Here is a 5745-nt window from a genome sequence, read left to right as displayed (position 1 = left end):
AGTCAAGCACCCTAACCACCTGGCCATGCCGGGCCCCTCTCTAATGTTTGGTGTGACGAGGATTCAACCCGCGACCCGTAGATTGCGAGTCAAGCACCCTAACCACCTGGCCATGCCGGGCCCCTCTCTAATGTTTGGTGTGACGAGGATTCAACCCGCGACCCGTAGATTGCGAGTCAAGCACCCTAACCACCTGGCCATGCCGGGCCCCTCTCTAATGTTTGGTGTGACGAGGATTCGAACCCGCGACCCGTAGATTGCGAGTCAAGCACCCTAACCACCTGGCCATACCGGGCCCCTCTCTAATGTTTGGTGTGACGAGGATTCGAACCGCGACCCGCAGATTGCGAGTCAAGCACCCTAACCACCTGGCCATACCGGGCCCCTCTCTAATGTAAGCCTTTGTTACGGCTACTACAATGTAACTGTATTTATTTTATTATACAGTAAAATTGATTAAACCCGTTCCACATAATGCAACATTTGCAATTCTCTCCGAAGTCCAGTCGGTGTAAAATTTCATAGTAACACAAGTATGTGTTCAAACACGCACTTAATACAAACATTTAGAGAGATGAAATGTTTAGAGAATTGCACATTGCGTAAACGTTTGTTGTTTTTCCTATAAACCTGTACAAACCCATAAAACCAGAGCTTAAAGTATTGGAAGTAATTATGAAAAATGGTGAAGAAGAGAAAACAAAAAGTGTTGTAAAAGGAATTCCGCCTCTTTATCGTGTGAAAATAAACTGCACCGGAGTATAGTTACGTGTTAATAATTTACACTGTAATTGTTGCTATCCAACCAATCAAAAAATGTTACACCAATATAAAGCCTATAAAAGTATAGGCAGTCATAGTATGCCCAGTAGTTCAATTCTTTCCAACTACCTTGTGGTAAATACATTTATGAGTATTACGAAGTGGTCTTAATGGACTTGTAGCTGCTTGAAAACCACTACGGGGAAGAAGTAACCAAACCAAGAGACTGAAGTTGGCATCAATCCACAATCAAAAGAATGAGTAAAGCTGGAGAAGTATGTCCTTTTCAAAAGAATCCAAGTTCGAGCTGTTTGCTATCAATCAACGACTGTCTGAGAGTGTCAAAGAAAAGGGGTATTATAGCCAATGTACAATATTCCATTACATTATGTTTCTGTACAACTTCCTACGGATCAAAACGTTTATTTGACGACAATAATTTGAGATCTACATCAATCGTTCCATCTTTAATAGCATCGCAAAAATTCTGATTTTTTTTAGGTTCCAAAACAAACAAGACCATTTGGTCAACTGTTGTCAATCTGATAACGACATAATTATTGCTACGATACCAAAAAATGCAACGATAATCCCTTATTCATGGACACCCACAGGAAGGGGCAAGAGGGGGCATTTACCCCCTTAAATTTCACAAAGAATTGCACGTTTTATGATGTAAACTTAACACCGTAGCCAAACTAAATATTTTTAATAATTTTTATTTAAATTGTAAATCCGTGTTTGCGTTTAAGCACACATAACACATATACTTTTAGTCTATTGACTTACACTGTAAAAGCTGATCCTCTACATACATGTTTTGTCCCATTCCCCCGAAAATATTTCCTTATTACAAATACTTGAATATTGAAAAGTAGGATACATTTCAAAATGCGTGTTTCTGATCCAGAGGAACATGATATTGAAATATCCCATTTCACTTTATCCAAAAGGTGGCATTATCTGTTAGTCATGAATGTGTTTAAGAATTTTATTTTTCCCTACGATACAATAAAACAGCTATGTAGATCTATCCGAAGCCTAATTAGTAAGGTTTTACAGTTTACTTGTTTGTTGTTCAGCGCAAAGCTACAAAATGGGCAATCTGTGCTGTGCCCACCGCGACAATCGAAAGTTGGTTTTTAGCGGAGTGAGCCCTTAGACTTCCCGCTGAGCCATTGGGGAGAGCAAGTTTTTACAGACCAGGGTTGTAACTATATATTACACCGGGTTATAATAGGTACAGATGTCCCTTTGTAAACACGCTGTATCGGTGGTCGTTTGTTTCCAGTGTTTAAAAATTGAATTTCAGGTAAGCTAATGTTTGAGAAGTTTTATCAACAGTTATGATAATATGCCATGTAATATATATTATTATGTGGTACGAAATAAGTAACGAATATTTCAACAGTTAACAGCACCATTCTTTAGTTTTGAAACTAAATATATTAAAACTAAAGACGATAAATCATGTTCAGTTAATTAAATAAGCTATCATAAATTTTTACAAGATGTATCCAGCAAACAAACAAAGGCACGAAAATTATCAAAATTTCTTCTGCAGAAGCATTTGATATAAATCACCTTAAGGTTTTTATTAAGAAGTTTTTATATCTATCTTTTCAGCGAGTCTACCGATAATCCAACCTAAAAGCGACCTTGAACAGCGCCCTCTGATATGATTTGTAGCTGTTAAACTTAACTGAAAATTACAGGGGAAGCTAATAACAGGATTGTTTCACATGAGAAGAGTAAGTTTAAGGGTAAACTAAAAGCAGGAGAAAATAACCTATTGATATGATCGGCAGGTCATTTAAGTATCGTCCAAAAAAATTCCTCCCTGGGGGGAGAGGGGTACTACTCCGTAAATTATAGTTTGGAAACGCATTGTAGAATATATTTACACGAAGGATTATACACAGTAGCATTTATACTAATATGAAAAACAGGTTAAAAAATACTTGCATAAGTATTTCTCATGTTGTTAATCAACAGTTGAAGAGATTGGTTTCAAATAAACATGTAATATACACAGAGAGAAATAAATCGGATTATTTTTCATATAACATTGCATTAACAACGATTGATTAAATATATTTATAAATGAATAATCCTTTACTTACTGTTGCCCACCAACCTTTGCTTTCATTACAGATCTGGTTACTTCAACTTGTAACCATTAACTATACTATTAGATTACTTTAAACCTAATAGCCATGTTGCCCCCGCCCAGTGGCACAGCGGTATGTCTACGGACTTACAACGCCACAATCCGGGTTTCGATACCAGTGGTGAGAGGAGCACAGATAGCCCATTGTGTAGCTTTGTGTTTAATAACAAACAAACAAACATAGCCATGTCCATGACGACATCGAGTCATGTCCTCGTTTGTTGTCTTCCCTCCCTCACTCACATACACATATATAAATATAATTGTAAGCTTTAATTTGAAACCAAGTTTGACTTCGATAGAATACTGGCTCTGGTTACAGTGCTGCTTACAGCGTTAGCGAATGTTCGGTATATAAAAAGATTATAAGCTTCTTAATGCTACTTACGATTAGTTTATTTACAATATGTAAAAAATCATTTCGTAAATGCAGCATTTATACATCATATCCGATTAGCAACATGTTGTTCATCATATTAAGTCTATCGTAAATCACAGTTTTTAAAGCTATGTTCAAAGGGAAAAGGACCCACTCCTTCACTGTGACTGGTGAGACCACCCTGAAATAATCCTAATATATGTTAGGCTGTCATAATTGGAGTTATGTAGCTAAACGCAAAGCCTCTAAACATACTTTACAAACCTTGTAACCCTACAATAACAGAATAACTGTTCGCTAAATCATCAACAATGCAGAGCATTGTGTGAAGCCATTGACGAAGACACGTAGAATATATAAAGTTTGGTTTTTTATTATCAGTAGCACAAAATACAGTTATCAGGAATACGTATCATTCCATGTCAGCCTAGTATAGCTATAGCACCTATTCAGTAGTTAAATTGAGATCGTGAAAAAGATGTAATTCCTTTTTTCTTTTTGAGATTCACTTTGACTTCATATTCAGAACACTAGGAACGATAATGGTTTGAATCCTTAAGAGGTGGAACGCCGTTCTGAACCATTCCGTCTCATTTTAACCACTACACCTATTATCCATACATACCATTCAAGCATACCATACAAAACACCTATTATCAATACGTATTATCCCATAACACCTATTATCAATACGTGTAATTCCACGTCAGTCCAATAAACATAACTATTATTAATATGTGTAACTCCATGTCAATCCAATAAACCATAACACTTATTATAAATACGTGTTATCACAAGTCAGTTCAAGAAATCATAACACCTAATTCCACGTTAATCCACTAAAGCATAACACTTATTATAAATACGTGTCATCAGAAGTCAGTTCAAGAAATTATAACAACTATTATCAATAACCAAGAAAGAAGAGCCTAATCGAAAGTGTTATGAGGAACACACAGCCTCAAATACAAAGTGCTAAGTCTAAATAGCTTTAACTGGATAACGTGCTTAACCTATACCTGAGCAAAAAAGTGACTATAGCGACAATTAAATGATATAGCCAGATTTATTCAATATATATATATATATACTTAATAATAAAACTACATGCTTTATGCATGCATTCATTGATATTAAGTTAGTTAACTGTTAACGCGTGATAACTTGAGTTGCTAAAAAGTGTCTTACTAAAATGATTTAACTAGTGGGCTATAGCTCAAGTGGTACACGTACAGAATGATAATCTATCAATTCATTGGGTGGAGGACCTCAGTTCTGGGGGCCTTGTGTTGAGAAAGTTTGGGAACCTATGGCGTACAATTTATCACACCAAGGGAATCAAGTTCGATTCCACAAAATGATAAAGTTGAATTACCACAAAACATAAAGAAGGTAAAACTGGGATCTGTCCGCAAGAGGGCACTTTTTAACAACTCTAACCATCACAAACTTCATTAGTGATTTCAATGTTGTATTTCATCCAATTTTTTAATTTTACTACAGAAAGAAAAATTCCCATGGCAGTTTGGAACGGATGGAAACTGAAACAATGCTTTAAGATTTATAAATTAAGTACACTTGCTTCTGCTCCTCTATTGGAAATTACCACGATAACTTAGGATAACCAAAAAAGGCAGAGCATGCATCGATATACAAAGAAAGTTAACAACGCTCGTCCGTTTCAGTATCATTAAGCACAGTAATACTTAATAGTAGGGATCGTGATGAAACAAAATGGCGGCCAAAAATCGCCCACTTAAAACCACCTTTAAAGTGTCTGAATACTAACAATGTCTAGTTCACAATATTGGCTGAGCAAAACTAAAGCTTATTGTATTTATAAAGCTGTCTAAATCACTATATACGTGTTGATGAAGTAAATAAGAATGTCCTTATTTCAACAAATTTTTGTCTAAGTGAGTATGTAAGTGACATTTCCAGGCAAGCGTACAAAAAATGACGAACCTTATCGCTCAGATTCTTTCACACCAATAATTCCTTTCTTGTACCGAAAAGGATACTACTATATATAACGGGCATACTTCTTAGCTACTCTGAGCATATAATTAGATTTCAAGGTAGGTTTGTAGAGATCCTGATGAGTAATAAAATCGAACCAGGTATAACCGCGCCCCACGTTTGGTATTGCTGGCGCACAAAAATATAGCTGATGATATGGAAATAAAAAAGTATAAAAAAAAATAAATAAATTTCATAAAGACAGGCAAGGATCGATATATACGTAACCTAGCTAGCTATATTAATACAGAAAGTTTTAATGATACAAAATGTATTGAAACAAGAAAGTCGAAACTACAAAAACTGGGTTACTTAAAAAAATTTCAAAATCACCCCCACTTTGGCTCAGACTGACATAATTACAGCGATCTGCCAAAGTAGGGATAAAGTTTTTGAAATTTTAAGTCACTCAGTT

Source organism: Limulus polyphemus, unplaced genomic scaffold (genome assembly GCF_000517525.1).
Source record: "Limulus polyphemus unplaced genomic scaffold, Limulus_polyphemus-2.1.2 Scaffold2736, whole genome shotgun sequence".
NCBI lineage: Eukaryota > Metazoa > Arthropoda > Merostomata > Xiphosura > Limulidae > Limulus > Limulus polyphemus.
The sequence above is the reverse complement of the archived record's forward strand: the minus strand, read 5'-3'. Positions refer to the sequence as shown.